Source organism: Rhinolophus ferrumequinum, chromosome 14, assembly GCF_004115265.2.
Source record: "Rhinolophus ferrumequinum isolate MPI-CBG mRhiFer1 chromosome 14, mRhiFer1_v1.p, whole genome shotgun sequence".
Lineage (NCBI taxonomy): Eukaryota > Metazoa > Chordata > Mammalia > Chiroptera > Rhinolophidae > Rhinolophus > Rhinolophus ferrumequinum.
Window position 1 is genome coordinate 5,934,484 of NC_046297.1, and position 17,232 is coordinate 5,951,715.

The following is a 17,232-nucleotide window of genomic DNA, read 5'->3' on the forward strand; positions in this document are numbered from 1 at the left end:
CACTTAATTTTTCCAGAGGAATTGTTTTAAGTCTTTGATTCATTCAGTAAATACATGTTAAGTAACTACTAGCAGTGATGAACAAAAGAGTTAAGGGATCTGTCTCCATTGCCTACAAGCTATTTGGAAGGAGAAAGATTTGATAAACAAGTTACAAAATAAATAAATACAGTAAATTCCGATTGTGATGGGTAAAGTAAAAGACATCAACAATAAGACATGATAAAAAGTAATGAAGTGTTGTTACCTGGGATACTCAAGAAAACCTCGTCTAAAGAGATATGAATTAAAGTTGACATACAATATCATTTAGCTTCAGCCTCAGTGTACAGCGCAGTGATCAGGCATCTACACAGTCCATGAAGTGGTCTCTCTAATAAGACAAGTGTCCATCGGATACCCTACAAAATCTGTACAACATTACTGACTATATTCCCCAAATTATCTTTCACATCCCTGTGGCAATCTTGTGGTTACCGATTGTGCTCTCTAATCCCTTCCCCGTCTCCCTCATCCCCACCCCTCTCCCTTCTAGCAAACTTCAGTTTGTCCTCTAGATCTCTGAGACTATTTCTGTTTACTTTGCTAATTTATTCAGTTCTTTAGATTCCACATATAAGTGAGATCATATGGTATTTGTCTTTCTCCGACTGACTTATTTCACTTAGCATAATGTTTTCTGCTTCCATCCATATCATTGCAAATGGTAAGATTTCATTCTTCTTTATAGCCCAGTAATACTCCATTGTGTAAATGTACCATAGCATAGGGAATAGAGTCAATGGGATTGTAGTAGATATATATGACGTCAGAGGGGCAATAGACTGGGGGAGGGGTTATCACTTTGTGAGGGGTGAAATGTCTAAGTATTGCATTGTTTTGTACACCTGAAACTAATAAACAAACAAACAGAAAGAAAACAGCTGGATGTTGTTCCTCTGATTCAAAAGAAAAATTGGAATAAAAATGAAATTATGTTTCTTGAAAGAGAAAGAGATACAAAAAAGTTTTCATGCATTTCACAGTGATTGATGGATGAGGCATGGACGGTTTATGAGAAAAGATTTTAAATTAAGGGAACGTTTTTGGCAGAATGAGAGTCACTAAGAGTATATACTTTTAAAAAATATGATGGGAGGTATTAAGCTACAATTATATATTTTGGAGAATAATCAGTATCAAGAAAGAAACTGATGACGTAGGACAAAAGGGGATAATTTCGAAAGTGGAAGCTTGGGTGGGTGACAGAGATGGGATCCCAAGTGCAGAGATAGCAGCAGGCTTTGGAAGGCTTTGGAGAAGACAGACATTTCCCCGTTCTAGAGAGGGACGCTGAGCACACCAGGGCAGATGCAGACAAATGAGTAGTTTCGTTTATAGGCAAAAGAAGGACCTCCCTCCGGTTTTTTTTGTTTTGTTTTGTTTTTCTTTCTTTCTCCTATGTTTTCTGTTGTATTTCAACCCAAATAGGGAGAGGAAAATTTGAATTGTTCACCATGATATGCTGATTTCCCAACTTCTAAATGCACTCAATTAAAGCTTTTCCCATGAGTCAGAATTTCATTTCAATGCAAATGCAGACCTACTGGGTAGAGTCCACATTTTGATTTCAAAGTTCGAAGAAGAATGTCTCATATAAACTATTAGTTCTATAAGGAGGAATATGCCCGGACACTGAGCAATTTCATGAATCATTGGTCTCTGCTCTGGCCCATGAGGACCTTTTTTAGATTATATCTGAAACACTGCTATATAGCATTCTACTCACGTTTATGTGCCTACAGGGAAATATTGCATAAAATATCTTAACATGTGAAAAGAAAGCAGTAGAAAATCACTTTGCATTACAGAACACAAAATTAGCAAAATTAGCAAAATATTTTTTATTCTGAAAAAACCCAAAGTTCTCAAAAATGTCAATCTCATCTTTACCTTAGTACAAAATGTTGATGTACTGGAAAGGTAAACTCAAATTTCAATGTCATTCTTCATTTGATTAACATGGTAAATATTCTGAGAGGTCTGCATCTCATATGTCACTTGAATGAATTACGATGCCAATTACTCTAGAAATCATAAAATTCAGTACACTAAAGAATTTTTAAATTCTGTCTCTTCAATACCTAAGTACAGAATGTAAATTTTAGTTTAGTTTCTGACTTTTCCTAGGACTTAGGTAAATTGAAATCTACTTTTACAGCTACCTATGCCATCATTCTTCTTTACTATCTGCTGACTTCATGCACGTAACATTTTGCATACCAAATTTTAACCAAACTATCGCCATGTAAAATTTTTAGAAAACATAGGGTCAATTCAAACTTTCCAGCTTCTGTCCCCTAATTCAGTTATTAGCCTGATTGGTTCGTTTTTCCCTCCTTCATTCTTTTATCATTAATTCATTCAACAAATACTGATACCTGTTGTGGTCATACTACACATACAGAAGAAAATAAGATAGCAGGTCCCCTGGCCAAATGAACTTATTGTTTAGTGCAGGAAATAAACATCTAACTAATAATTTCAAGTGTGATGCGTGCGAATGAATGGGGGAAACACAAGGTTTTGTGGAAGTAGAAGGCTAGTCTGGGTTTCACGGCCCAGAAGAAAGATGGAAACAATCAGATGATAGAAACATTAGCATTGTCCAACCAATCCTTGATCAGAATTCTCAAACATCACTTTCTACATTCTTGGCTGGGAAATACACTTGTATAATTTTAGAAAATGATGGTATCCTGTATCTTTGGCCTGAGTAGATTAATAAGTTCATGAAACAAAAATCATCCTGATTTATAGATAATTACTGCATATTTAGTTCAGTCTGATAATGAAACTTTATCTACTGTTGTCCAAACATCTTGGGTCTAGAAATAGCTGTAGGTCTCCAAACAAATCATTTCTAATTTTTATGTGGTAAATGTAATGACAACTTGAGAACTAGCTTCTAAATGAATAATGTCAGAAGATGTATCAGTGTTTCTAATTTGTACTCTTTTTTTTTTTTTTTTCATTTTGCAGATAAACATTTTCAATGGAGATGATGAAACCAGTGCAGACAGGCTGCTTTTATTTAGAAAGAGGAATGGAAAGCATGCTTTTTAAACTAGTGGATTGGCAACCGAAGTCAAGGTTTTAACAGATCTGGCTGTTGCCCGGCTGGCTTAAAGTATAGTCAGCTAAAACTTAAAAGACTTACTTTTAAACTGTTTTTTTTTTGTGTGTGTTTTTAATGTGAAATTACTGTACGACAAAGCTTGATAGCTTCCTTTTAGTCAGTATCAAAATATGTAAAGCTTCCGCACAGTTCCATGTCACACGAAAAGTCTCTATGTGACTCCTGCTTAATGAGTAGAATTGTTTCCCATTTTAATGAACTAATGGGGATAGCTGGCTCTCTTATACATAAGAAACCATTTTGAAATGTATTCAAAGAAGAACTCTGTATCCGATTGCCATACTGCTGCTTTTTCTGGTGTATTTACTAAGAGTAAATAGTTAAGGTTCATCAAAAAATAATAAGTTGGGGTGGATTTTCAGTGGATTTCAAGTACTGGAGAACTCAATTCTCTTACCGCTCCTAAATACTTTCTACCTGCACAGTAAATTCTGTATATAATTTAAACTTTTTTTTTTAAATTAAAGTTTACTGTTAGTAAACTTACATAGGTTACAATTATTAGTAAAGGTACATAGGTTTCAGGTGTACACTTCTGTAATCCATCATCTATATATCATGTTGTATGTTCACCACCCAGAGTCAGTTCTCCTTCCATCACCATATATTTGATCCTTTTTACCCTCATCTACCAACTGATTTTGTGTGTGTGTGTGTTTGTGTGTGTGTACATTATGTTTGTGATTAGGGGCGGTCACAGGGGTTAAAGAGTGTGCATTTCACAAAAAATACCGGTTAATTATCTTGCTAGAATCAAATAATGTTAGAGCTGTCTGTGGCAGAGAGAAAATGTAGTCTGAAATTACTAGTTAAAAAATGACACCGAGAGGGCATACCATGCTAACGATGAAATGGGAAGGAAATATAAGTTGGGGCCAGAACCGAGGCTTTATTATTTATTTATTCCACAACCGTTTATTTATTGAGAGTCTGTTATATGCTAAGCACTTTTCACGGATTCGAAAGAAACAAAGATGAGTATGTATTGCAATGCTCAGTCCCTTGTCTTATATACTAGGCCTTCTAGTCATCCCCTTCCACCTTCTTCATAAAAAGACATTAACAATTGAGAAGAAATGGAAAATAAAATAAGGTCTGGAATTTGAATTTGGAAAATCTATAAAGAAATAGACCAGAAATAGAAATAGATGGACAAGAGGGGAGAAAGTTGGAAAACCCATTCAAGAGATGGAGTGTCTGAATGCTGTGAGTCCCACAAGGACAGAGCATAGCAGAGATAGAGGAGGAATCTGAGAAGTGGTTTTCCCAAGACAAAGACCATAAGTTACTCTATGGAGAGACCCACCAGGCACCCAAGATAATGGATTATGAAACCAAGCACATGGTTGTGAAGTCCGGAACAACTGTTAGGAACCAATTTAGAGTTCTAATTGCTCACAAAAAGAGAGAAAGAACTAAAGAAACATACATAGAGTAATAAGAATTAAAAAAAGCTTCAGAAGTCTCAACGGCATGCTGGAAGGTAGATTGATGGATTCATATGTTCAATATTCTGAAAGAAAATGAGATTTAACTGAGTTTTACATTCACTGAACCTATTAATCAAGCAGAGGGTAGACTAAAGACTGGGTTATGTGCATAATCTTAAAAAATACGCTACCCATATAATATACTGTTTCTTACAGTGCAACTGCAGTGTATGCTCCACAAATATGAGACAGCAAACCCTACATGAGGGAAAGTGTGGGGCACAGACCTTCAGTGAGGAGCGAGGTAAAGGGAATCCAGGCAGGAAGCAGCATGCTAAGCACAGAGACACCCAGCCGAGGGTTTCTGTGTGTCCATAGATGTTACATCCATATCGTCTGGGACCTCACCATCTTTTCCCCAGATGAACAGGTCAGCACCATCCAAGCCATGAATGTCACTTGGATTGGTGAGATGCAAAGATGAGATTGATTGGATAAGGCAGAATAGGAAGGCAACCAAGGTCCCACTAGAGCTGGCTTCTTTCTTTTAACTCCCGTTTTGGCAAGAGACGTCAGATTCTTGCAGACTGCAGTTCAGACAACAATACAGATTTACCTTAATAAAAGAAATGGTCCTACTCGTATATACGGCACATGTTCAGATAGGCCTAAGGGACCCCTAGAAAAAATAGAAGAAGCTGGTAACACCAGTTGCCTCCAGGAGGGGAAGGACAGTGGTGAAGGACACGTGTATAAGATAATTACTTTTCACTCACCACTGTTACTTTTGAATTTTGTACCGACAACATGAGCTATCTAGACATATGCTGACACTAAAATGATGACGACATTCATCTTGCCTCCAGAGCCGTCAGTCTTGCTAACCATCTCTCTGAGGTGTTCAGAAGCTCACCACAAGGCTGCCGTAGCAAAGTGCCACAACCCCAGGGGGCTTAAAACTTTAGAATTTACTTTCTCACAGCCCTACAGTCCAGAAGTCCAAGATCAAGTTGTTGAGAGGGCCGTGATCTCCCTGAAGCCTCCACGGAGATCCTTTCTGCCTTTTCCAGCTCCTGGTGGTGGCTGTCAGTCAATGACGTGCCTCGGCTGGCAGTGCCATCACTGTTGTCCCCTCTGTCCTTACATAGCGTTTTTCTTGTACGACTGATATGGAAGCCAGTCATTTAGGATTAAGGGCCCATCCTATTCATCTCAGCTTAACTAATTACATTCATAATGACCTTTATTTGCAAATATGTTCACAACCTACGGTATCAGTGCTTAGGATTTCAACGTATATTTTTGGGGACACAATTCAACCCATAACAACACATCATGGCACCAGGGGTGCCAAAAAAATGTATACACATTTTAAGAGATATTACCTATGCTCAAGCAGTAGTTCGCCGTCATCATGGGTGTCTGGACGCTGATGGGAACCACTTTGAGCACCTCTTGTCATTGCAGAAGTCAAACGTGACTTGTATTCATCTTTTATTATCGGTGTATATTGAGTACGACAATTTTAATAGTTTTCCTTTCTTAAAATGTGTATATTTTTTTGGCACCCTCTGTATGAGTCCTTAGAGTCAAGGCCCGTTAGAAGTCCGAGCCCTCCAAACAATTGCTGTTTTACAGTCACATTTCTTCCTTTGTCAGGACTATCTGTAACCCAAACCGAATTATACTACCTAATTATAAAATAGTTGATTGAATTTTTGCCAATGGTATAATATGTTAGAATTGTGCACACGTGTGCGTGTGTGTGTGTGAGACTGGTCTTAAAAGGATTGGTGGGTCACGTGTTTATTGAGAGGTCAGTCCCCAGATGAGTGCCCCGCTGACCCACTACGAGGGTCTGGTCTGTGTAGTGACCGTGTGAGCAGGGCCGGGCGTGCTGAATCGCTACCCCTGTCCCACCAAGGGAGGACGCAGAGCTCACATTTCACAGACCTCAGGGAAAGTTTCCAGTGTCCATTCTCCACTCTCCGCATGTGACTTTGTTTATCGATAGTGGTTTTTGCTTCCCACAGGGTCTACGCACATCGAAAAGACATTACATTTTACTGTCGTTTAACTCAATTGATCTGGCTAAGTGTAAATAAATGCCCATTTAGTGAAAACATTAATCTCTTAGAGTTATGCTTTGGAGTCTAAAAAATTAGGCTTTATATCGAACCACGGTAGTCACCCCCCTAACTGGTCCTCAATGTTGTATACTTTTGTGTGTACCTGTGGTTCACTGTTCCCTGACCCTGGTCTTATTCTCCTTCCCCTGTTTCCATATTTTCCCCTTTCAGGAGTTTCTGTTAATTAAAGGCAAGTGGATAAAGAAAGAAAATAGCAGCGATAGGTGGGGCAATACTAACAGGTTTCCTCATTAAAAGATCTAGCTGAAATGTAATCACTGAAGATTTCGTGACCTACTTTCATGATAAAGGACACATCTGTGATTAGAACAAGTTTTTCCTATAATTACTATTAAAAATAGCTGAAGTCCTGAATTTTCTTTGAAGATTTTTGTATTGATCATTAATTATATGAGTCCTTAAAAATATATAGGTAATTTCAAATCACGGTTATTATGAAATTCGAACCAATTCATAATATTATTAAATGTAAAAAGTGTTATGATGTAGTGTAATTTAGGATTGGCTTGTACCTCTTGTGTGTATTCTTTTACTCAGTGATCTATCCAATCAAATTTTATTAAACTCCCAGTAAATATACTGTATGCATTTTTGTAGGAAATATACAGATGATAAGACACCGTTACCCCACAGAACTGTAATTCATAGTTGAAATTATATTCATATAATATTATACCAATACAATTTTGATGGAAAGGAACATAATTTATAGTTGGTCGAGACCGAATATACAAACTTTAAAATGTTTGATACCCCAGGCTTCCAGAACTGGTATTAAGTGTTGTTCAATACAAAAACTTTATTTAAATAGAAGTGTCTATTTTTTAAAAAAAACCAAAGTATTGATTACCAGGCTCTATTTAGATAGTTCCTCTAAGTCACACCCATTTCCATTCCCTGTATGTATTTGGGAAGGAAAGGGAACGCGTCATCTTTCATATTGGACACCATCCAAGAAAGAATCTGTGACACTATGTTTTACTAGTGATGCTTCTTATCTAAAAAGTGTGCAGAGAATGTGAAATCTGGGAAAGTTATTACCCAGTTTTCTTTTTTCGAGGCACGTTTTAAATGATAGGCGTCAGAATGTTTTGAGGTTTGCTGACATTATTATTTATTTGATCCAGAATCGGTAACCTTTCTGTAAAGAAAACATATTAAGTAGTACTGTATACATATAGTACTTACTTAACATCTAAATTAAGGGTAATGTCTTAAGGTTTTGTTTTTTTGTTTTTTGTTTGTTTGTTTTTCGAGCAGTTACTTATAGTTCAAATTATTTGGCTGTATTTTACCAGTATTAGTACAAAGTAATCAAATATTGGCCGGGCTCCTGTATAGTTCTCAGTTCCTTTGTTCCATTGGGATACTGGTCTGAAAGCCACTGTTTCCTTCTATTCCAAAGATTTAAAAAAATTATTCATACAAACAAATGAAAATATTTTAAAAACCAGCTTTTTTCTCTCGTCCATGTTAATTCTCTTCTACTAAAATTACTTAGTAGAAGTGATTTTTATGTTTCTTAGAGACTCTTTACGTACACATCTACACTAGTTCAGGAGAAAGTGTTCCTTCTAGATACCGTACATTTTCAATTTGAAGAATTTTTTTTTTCATATTCACTCAGAGTTTATGCATTCTCCTAGCTAGGCATTTTTCCTGTGCATTCGAGCATCACTGGAAAATAAATTCTACTCTTGATAATGGTAGCCTGGTCATTGAGTCACAGAAAGCTATTATTCCTACAATTTTTCAATAGTGAGTAGATTTTTTAGGGGGCGGATTTTAAGATGCAAGTATACTGTTTTTCTACACCCAAACTACACTCCCCTTGTCATAGAAATTGACCAGTGAAGGGTGCTGCTGACTATGGAATCCGTGTACATATAATCCATTAAGTTAGCATATATAACACTGGTCAAAAAAGCGTACTGTGGAATGTTGCTTGTATTTTAACTCCCACCATATTCACTATACCTACAGCTTTTGGTTTAATTTCTTTATTGCCCCCTGGTGGTGGGTTCTATGAACTGTATATTTAGAGGTCTGATGGCGTAATTTTCCTGGAGCTACGTATCACACGCTATGTTTCTTTACTGGTTTGTCTGTCTTCCAAGGCCTGATTTAAGGGGATATTAAAAGACTGGCCATTCCCAAGTATCTCTGTTATGTGAAGGCTGGAGGTGCCGTGCAATTGACTCAAGATGCTGTTTGTTTCTTAGATTGGTTGTTTGTTTGAACAGTAAGAGTATTTTCTATTTAATAAATAAGCACAGATTTTCACCAATGCATCTACCCCACTGCAGCTCAGAGAGAAACTCTGGGGGAAAGGACAACTATATGGGCAAAATGCCAAAGTTTCATCCATGGCCACTGGATACTGAGGGGCTTGTAAGCCTCACAGAGGTCCCTCGGGACTCTGGGCCTTTAGTAAATAGACCAGCAAAGGATGGTGGAAAAGAAGACTACTGCAGGCCAGAGGTACATTCAGTAGGTGAAGTGTGTCCGCTGTGGTCTTTCCTTGCTCCTATACTCTGCTCTCTCCTGTCCAGCTCCAACCCCACCCCCACCCCCAGGGAAGCAGCTTTCCCGGCAGAGCTGCAGGAGCCCGCAGACCGCTTCTCTCCTTAGTACTGCTTGGGGCAGTGGCTGTCCCCCACCAGCCACCCCCGGCTCCATGTGCCTCATTTTTCTCCAGCTTTATGGCGATATAATTGACATATAACATCATGTACGTTTAAGGTGTGCAGTGTGATGATTTGATACATGTACGTATTGCAAAATGATTACCACGATAAGGCGTCAACGTACCCGTCACCTCACATAACTCCTTTTTTGTATATGTGAGGTGAGACCATTTCAGATCCGCTCTCTTAGCAACGTGCACCTATCCAGTATGTACAGTACCGGTAACTAAAGCCAGCGTGCTCTACATCAGATCCCCAGACATTTCTCCTCAGGTAACTGCAACCTTGTACGTTTGGACCAATCTCGCCTCATTTCCTCCACCCTCCAGCCTCTGGCAGCCACCCTTCTGCTCTCTGTTTCTTTGAGTTGCACTTAAATGAGATGCCACGTATGAGTGAGATCACACAGTATTTGTCTTTCTCTGTCTGACTTACCTCAGCATAACCCCTCCAGGTCCATCCATGTTGTCCCCAAAAGCGGGATTTCCTTCTTTTTTCAAGACTGAATAATATTCCACTGTATATATGGATATATATGTGTGTGTTCCCGTGTTCTTTATCCATTTATCCATTGATGGACACTATCATGACAGAAACTCGGTCAGATCCTGCAAGTGGCTGATGGAGAAAAAAAGCCCAATAGCAGCAGGAAATCCTGGCTGTAGTTCAGGCTACGCCCCACAGTCGGAAAGGCCATATTTTGGGAGCAGCTGCTTTGAATATGAATCAAATAAATGAAGTGATTGATTCATATATGACTAGGACAGAGTGCACTCATCTGTTTTAGACATCTCACCGTAGGTAGTAAGTGGGAATGAGTGGAAAAGGAGCCTTCTGGAAGCAAACAGTCATCACAAAACCCATTTGTATTGCTATGTGGAAGGGAGAATGTACAATCTCACCTTTGGAACCTCAAATCAAACAATAACACTTAGCAGCCACAGTAGGATAAAATTGCAAGTAGGAAAAACACAAGCAGAAAGCAGAGGAGAGAGAAGTGCCATTTAGGACAAGAATAAATAGCTTGGAATATCTCAAAAGCCTCCTGAAAACAACCCTGCATTTTAAGATAGTGTATTAATTAATATCCATAAACCTTGAGTCTTTAGAAAGAGATAAAACTGTACCTTTTGCTTTCTTTTAGGAAGGTAACTACATTTGAGGAACTTTGATAAAAATAGAGATTTAGTACACTTAAATATTTGATCTAGTACTTAACAAAAGTTTCTTACAGAATATGTATGATTTTCTGATGAGGTAGAGGGAAAAATAAGGTGCTAGAGAGTGAAGAGGGCATGAGTTATACAAATTTTATCTTTCCTCCTTTTTTACCTGAATATATTTTTCCAAGCCTAAAGGAGATATAAAATTCTGCATCTAAGTTTGAATAAAAGGTTCCGTAGACACATTTCATGTATATATGCAATTTGATTTCCACAGAGTTATTTCAAACTGCTGACAAGACTGCTTGCTTAAGTTGAGACCCCTCTAAACAAAGCCCTTGAAGAAGCTAACCACTGTGTAAGCCACTTGTTTATTCTGGGAGAAACTTGGCGGCAAGGGTAGACTACATTCTTCTTTTAACCTCACTGTTTGTACTCATTGTGCTTATCTGGGAATCACCCTTCCTGAAACCAGAGAAGGGGGCTTGGGAAGTTGAAAGAGACAAAGGATCTAACCAGGGTCTCTTTATGGAATCTCAGAGGTCAGCCAGCAGGTTCATTTTCAGTGGCTTTAAAGAGGGAAGCTAAGCTGTGGTTTCATGGTCCAGTTAGGAATTTGAGTCCCAGTGCTGGGGCAGTCTGAATGCTTGTCGTCCTGGAGCCAGTCACTGAAGGGCCAGTTCTCAGCGCGTAGCCAGTGGTTTTCTAATCTTCATCTTATTTTGTCCTAGTGAAGGAACATTGATGAGGGATTTTGAAATTGTTAAATGGGCAAAAGGACTTGATTTTTGTAGTGATACAAAACCTTGGACAATAAAGGAAGGAGAAATTGGTGAATTCTTGCAAATCATTATAGAATAGTCTTAACTGATTGTTTTATTAGGAAAAATTGTGAGTGCATCACTTAGGAATCTGAATGAATACTTTGTATCTCGTCTATTTCTACTGAAAGTAAAGGTTAGGTAACCTCAAAAATTTTAGATATAAAAATAATCTTTTTTTGTAATAAAATTTGTTATGACGTTTCCCTCAATTATGAATTTAAATAGTGGCCAGTTCACAGGTACCTGTTTACAATCTATAGATTGGCCAGTGGCTTTTGGGATAATTCATTTTATAGTCTGGGATTTCCAGTGCTATCTCTATTCTCCTAGTTAGATTCTATTTCATGTATTTTATTATTACTAGTGGTAATATTATTATTATTATTATTATTATTTAGTTAGAAGACAGTTATTTCTGTAATTTTCTTTTTTATGGCCAAATATATACTAAGCAACACAAATTTAGAAAGCACTTGTATTCAGTACGGGGAGACCAAAAGTGAATTCAGTATTGATAATTCCGGCTGCTGCCCTTAAAGGAGCTTGTGGAGTAGTTGGAAAGTTGTGATATACACAAAGATCTCAGAGCAATCTGGGTTGCCAGAGTTGCAGACTTGGACAGATGACACAGAATTGTGATTAGAATCTGAGGGGTTAAATAAATAAATGGGTCTGTGAGCAGAGGTTTCCGAAGAGAGTGTGGATTGTGGAGGAAACAAGCTACACAAAATCCATTTCAGATCCTGGCGTTAATGTTTTCTAGATCTCCTCACACCTTTTCATGACAGACTGAAGAATATACTACAATAGCCAAAATAGATTTAATATCGTTTTAGCCTAGATGATTATTTCCAGGCTTTGAGTATATAATTCAAATGCTACCTAAGTAGTAAATTTCTTTTCATACTAAAAATGCAGAAAAGAAGCTTTGCTGCCAAATTATACACAATAGTAACAACTGGTTTTTGGAAAACATACATTTTTTGTCTTGACGTTATAGCAGACATAGGACCAGCCTTTACTCTTTGTTTTACTCTTCTTGGTAAGACTGATGAAACTTTTTATTGTTCTTGTCGATTTTAACACCAAAGATCTCAGAGCAATCTGGGTTGCCAGAGTTGCAGACTTGGACAGATGACACAGAATTGTGATTAGAATTCTTGGCCAGAGAAGAAGGCTCCTTGCTGACTAACGAATGGCTTTCTTCCTTGTTAGAGCTCAAAAGATCAAATTTCCATCCATCTACTTTATGCAGTATGTTTTAGTACAGAAAATTTCAGACATCTACAGAAGTAGGAAGAAAGTAGAAACCTTCCTGGATCAGGAATTGAAATATCAATTGCTGGCCAATCTATTTTCTCTGTACCCTCTTCCACTACCACCACCATAATGCCCAGAAGTTTCGAAGCAAACTCCAGATTTCTTTTTCTCAGTAAAAAAATTCAGTGTATATATTTCTAAAATATATGAGCTGCCCCCTTTAAATCCAATTATGGAGTCATCATCAAACATCCCAACAGAACGACAATTTCTTACTATCTAAAAATATCCAGTCAGTTCACATTTTCTTTAAATGTATTTTTATTTTAATAACCATTATTTATTTGATTAATGATTCAAACACAATTTCTTTTACACTATAGGTTTAAAAAAGCTCCCTTTGTTCTTATTTTCTTGCAATTACTTATTTGTCATTGAATCCAAAGCATTTATACTGTAGGGTTTCCAACTGTTTGGATTATGCTGGTTGTATCCCCTTTATGCTTATACATTTCTCATGTTCATTTGACTTACGTATTTGCTGTCAACTGGTAGATAGATTTAGAGGATTGTCAAACTTCAGGTTTGAATTTTGGCAAGTCTACTTTGTAGGCGATGTTGATTAATTCCAAAAGGAGTTGTAAAGTGTCTTTTTATCTTATTGTGTTATTGCAGCCATTACAGGTCAGTGCCTATACCCATTAATTTATTATGGGTGCCAAGTAGTGATATTCTACTAATTGTATTATTATTCTTCATTCAGGTGCTAGAATATTCCTCTCATCACTTACTTGGTTGCCCTGAGTTACACTTTAATTAAGAAAGGCAGAATAAATGTATCTTTTATTCTATTTTTCCAGTCTTCCAAAAAAAAAAAAAAAAAAAAGAAAACGAAAATGCTGGAGTCTCTTCCAAAAATGATCAATGACATGTTTTCTTTCTTTGTCACTGTTTCATAATGATCAGCATAGAGATTTATCCCCTTGTAGGTCCATGGAACCTTTTTGGTTGCCTTCTGAGTCTGTGGACACATCCGCGGTGTCTTTGATCGTCTTCCCAGCTCTCTGGTATGACAAGAGGTAATGGACTTCTTGTTCATTTTCTACGCTGGATCTGAAATTAGCCATTTCTCCAACGAGTCATTATCCGTCGTGTTTGTTCAAAGTTGTCTTCCTTCTAGTTTAACCTTCATTCAAGAAATGATTTTTAAAACAAATCATTTACTGGGTTTTTTCACCTTTGCAAATATTCCCATTCTTCAATCACTTCATTTCTGAGTTTTTGAAATTCTCTTTTATGTGTTTTTTTTTAAACCAATTGTATCATTTTTTAAATTCCTTTTTTAAAAAAATGTTAGCAACAGATTTCATTTGTTTTGTGGGCAAGTCTTTCTGTAGTGCTTTCAGGATCTGCTGGGACTTTATTCTCATCCTTATTGCCCTATTAAATTTCTATGGGATTTGACTGGAATACTTTCCTGTTACTCATATTTAAATGAAATAAGTTCCTATTAATACTTTAGGAGGGAAGTATAGGTCAGAATATATTTTCCAGCTTCACAACTCCAGTGCTCACTACCTTCTGCTGTTTTCATGACATGATTTTAAAAAATGACTTTATAATTTCTACAATCTTCCTCCTCTGTCCTCCCACTTTCATTTATTATGAACTCCTCTCTCTTGCCCCTGCTAAGTTTGAGGGTTTGTTCTGGAAGGGTGCTTTGGTTTGATAGGTGTCAAGGTTTCATAGGCCCAGAGCACCTCAGCAGCCTTAGTAGATGTCGGGTTCTTACACTCACCTGCAAATCAGAGGCTGCAATGTCCCCACTCAATTTCCACTGTTGTTCTCCGTGAGTTTTTGGTGGCAATTGTGAGAATCTCTGGCTCTCCTGAAAGATGAAATCATCATTTTCCTCCCTGGACTTCCTCCCACACACGTTTGGACACCATATGTACATCTTTCTGCTGTTGTTGCTTTGTCCCTACCTGGTTGTATGTTGCAATTCATGTGGACACCTTGTTATAATGTCTGTGAGCTTTTGGTCTTGTTATCCTAGATGCTTTCCTTTCTTTTTTTCAATGTGTATCTTTACGGGAGTGGTTGACTATTCAGAGATAAAAACCTTCTCTGTGGCCACCATCATTTCCCTAGAATTCTCTGCCATTCATACTTAACATAAAGTTGTAGGAAGCATTATCCAAATCATCATTACATGTATCTGCCTCCTTTCCCGGCTTCAAGCTGCCCAGAACTCCCCACTTTAGTATACTGAGATAATTGGGCAATGTCTAATTTGTGGGGTTCATTCTGTACTAGCTTTCTCCTCTTCATGGCAGTCTTGTACACTACACAGTCTTCTTGACTGACAAGAAATTCAGCAAATAAAGAAAACCCTGGGCTTAATGGCTGAAAGTCGACTAACGTATTATTTTTCTCAAGTAAAATGTTTGTCAAAGTTTTAAAATGAAACCTCCTGGAATCATATTGCAAAGGTGAATTCCCACATATGGCCTGTGAAGACTTGAATCCAAGGAATAAAACATTTTTTAGACCCTCTAAATTTACAACCTTACTACAGTTCTGCATTCTTTTCAAGGTAACTGAAGAAAATAATTTTATGATAAAATAAATATTGATTTTATTAAATATAGTTATTTTAATATATATATACATACATATATTTAAGAAATGTGGTAAGATTCTATTAGTTGTTATATCTTTTCTGGATCTGGAATAATTTAAAGGGGCACATAGTATAAAATGGAAAGATAATCTAACTGGAAATAGTTGTATGTATTGGTATGCAATGAACCACTCCTAAACTTGGTGATTTAAAAAGGCAAGCATCTTCTCGCCTCACTTTTTATCTCCTCACATTTTACCTCTGTCGTGTGGGGCGGCCTGCGGGGTCTCTGGTCCCGCTCCCCACACCAAAACGCAGGATATGGCTAGGCCAGAAAGGAACACCCACGGAGCCATAGGTAGGGGAGTTATATCTCTATACTCTCACTGGCGGCTGGGTTGGAGACACAGGAAGCAGGAGCAACACAATTCTCAACTCTCACTGTGCCGCTTGCAGACTCAGCCAGCATCTTCTTGCTAGCTCCCCCTTTCTACTAGCCTAGCCATGGCAGTTATATTAGTGGCCAATGGCTCACTGGTTACAGCTGACGGCCAACTAGCAACAGCTGAGGGCCATTTGATCACAGTCGATGGCCATTTACTGCCTGAGCCAGCACCTTTCTATGTGAGGCCGAGAGCCTGGAAACTGCTTTTTGGGGCTCTGTCCCCACACTCCACCCCTACAGGGTCTCGCCTCACAATCTACGCGACAAGCGTCTTCCGCGAGGGTCCCTGTGCGAGGAGCCTGGAGGTGAATGCTATTTCCTGGACACAGCCAAGCTCTCTGGTCACAGCCAGGGTTTCTCAGGGCACCACCAGTACTTCTGGGCACAGGCAGACTTCCTGGACTTCTTAGGGTACCACTAGTCTCCCCAAGCACACGAGGGCCTCTCAGAGCACTGCCACTCTCTCTGGACACAGCCAGACTTCCTGGGCTCAGCCAGGGCTCTCAGGGCACTGAGACTCTCTCTGGGCTCAGCCAGACTTCCTGGATACAGCTAGGGCTCTCAGGGCACTGCCACTCTCTCTGGGCTCAGCCAGACTTCCTGGATACAGCTAGGGCTCTCAGGGCACTGCCACTCTCTCTGGGCCTCTCATGACACTGTGCTGGAACAACAGCGGCTCACAGTCAAGGTACTTACATGTTCTAGATGGCGGCCAGTCAAGACACAAAAGCAAACATCCGCCAGTTCCACTACATGGTGGTATGTTCCCAAACAGTCAAGTGGTCCATTAAATTAGGGATGGAAGGCAATTCCCCATAGTCCATAGTCATTTGCCAGGGCTGTCCTGGGGGTGAGGGATGACCTTGACCTCACCCTCAGCTCCCACGGAGGTCTCAGCAAGCCTTTCCTCCTGGGACTACAAGTCCTGCATCCGGGCTGCCTCAGCAAGCACTTCCCAGCTCACAGGGCCGCAATGACCTTCGCTTTCTCCGGCCTCTGCTGGTTGGGGAACCGTCCATGTCTTCCCACCCCTCCATGGGGGTCCAGCTCTCCGGCAGCTGCTCCTCCTGGTCTTTCTGCAACTGAGTGTTCATAGGCACAAACTGCTCCACTGCCCTTCAGAGAGCTTTGGCCGGCACTGTACCCTGCTCGCTGCGCCATTTGTCCTGCAGGGGATCCTGCCGACTACGCCAAGTGTCGTGTGGGGCGGCCTGCGGGGTCTCTGGTCCCACTCCCCACATAAAAACGCAGGATGTGGCTCGGCCAAAAAGGAACACCCACGGAGCCATAGGTAGGGGAGTCACAGCTCTATACTCTCACTGGCGGCTGGGTTGGAGACACAGGAACCAGGAGCCACACAATTCTCAACCCTCACTGCGCCGCTTGCTGGCTCAGCCACCATCTTCTTGCTAGCTCCCCCATTTCCTGCTAGCGTAGCCACGGCAGTTATATTAGTGGCCAATGGCTCACTG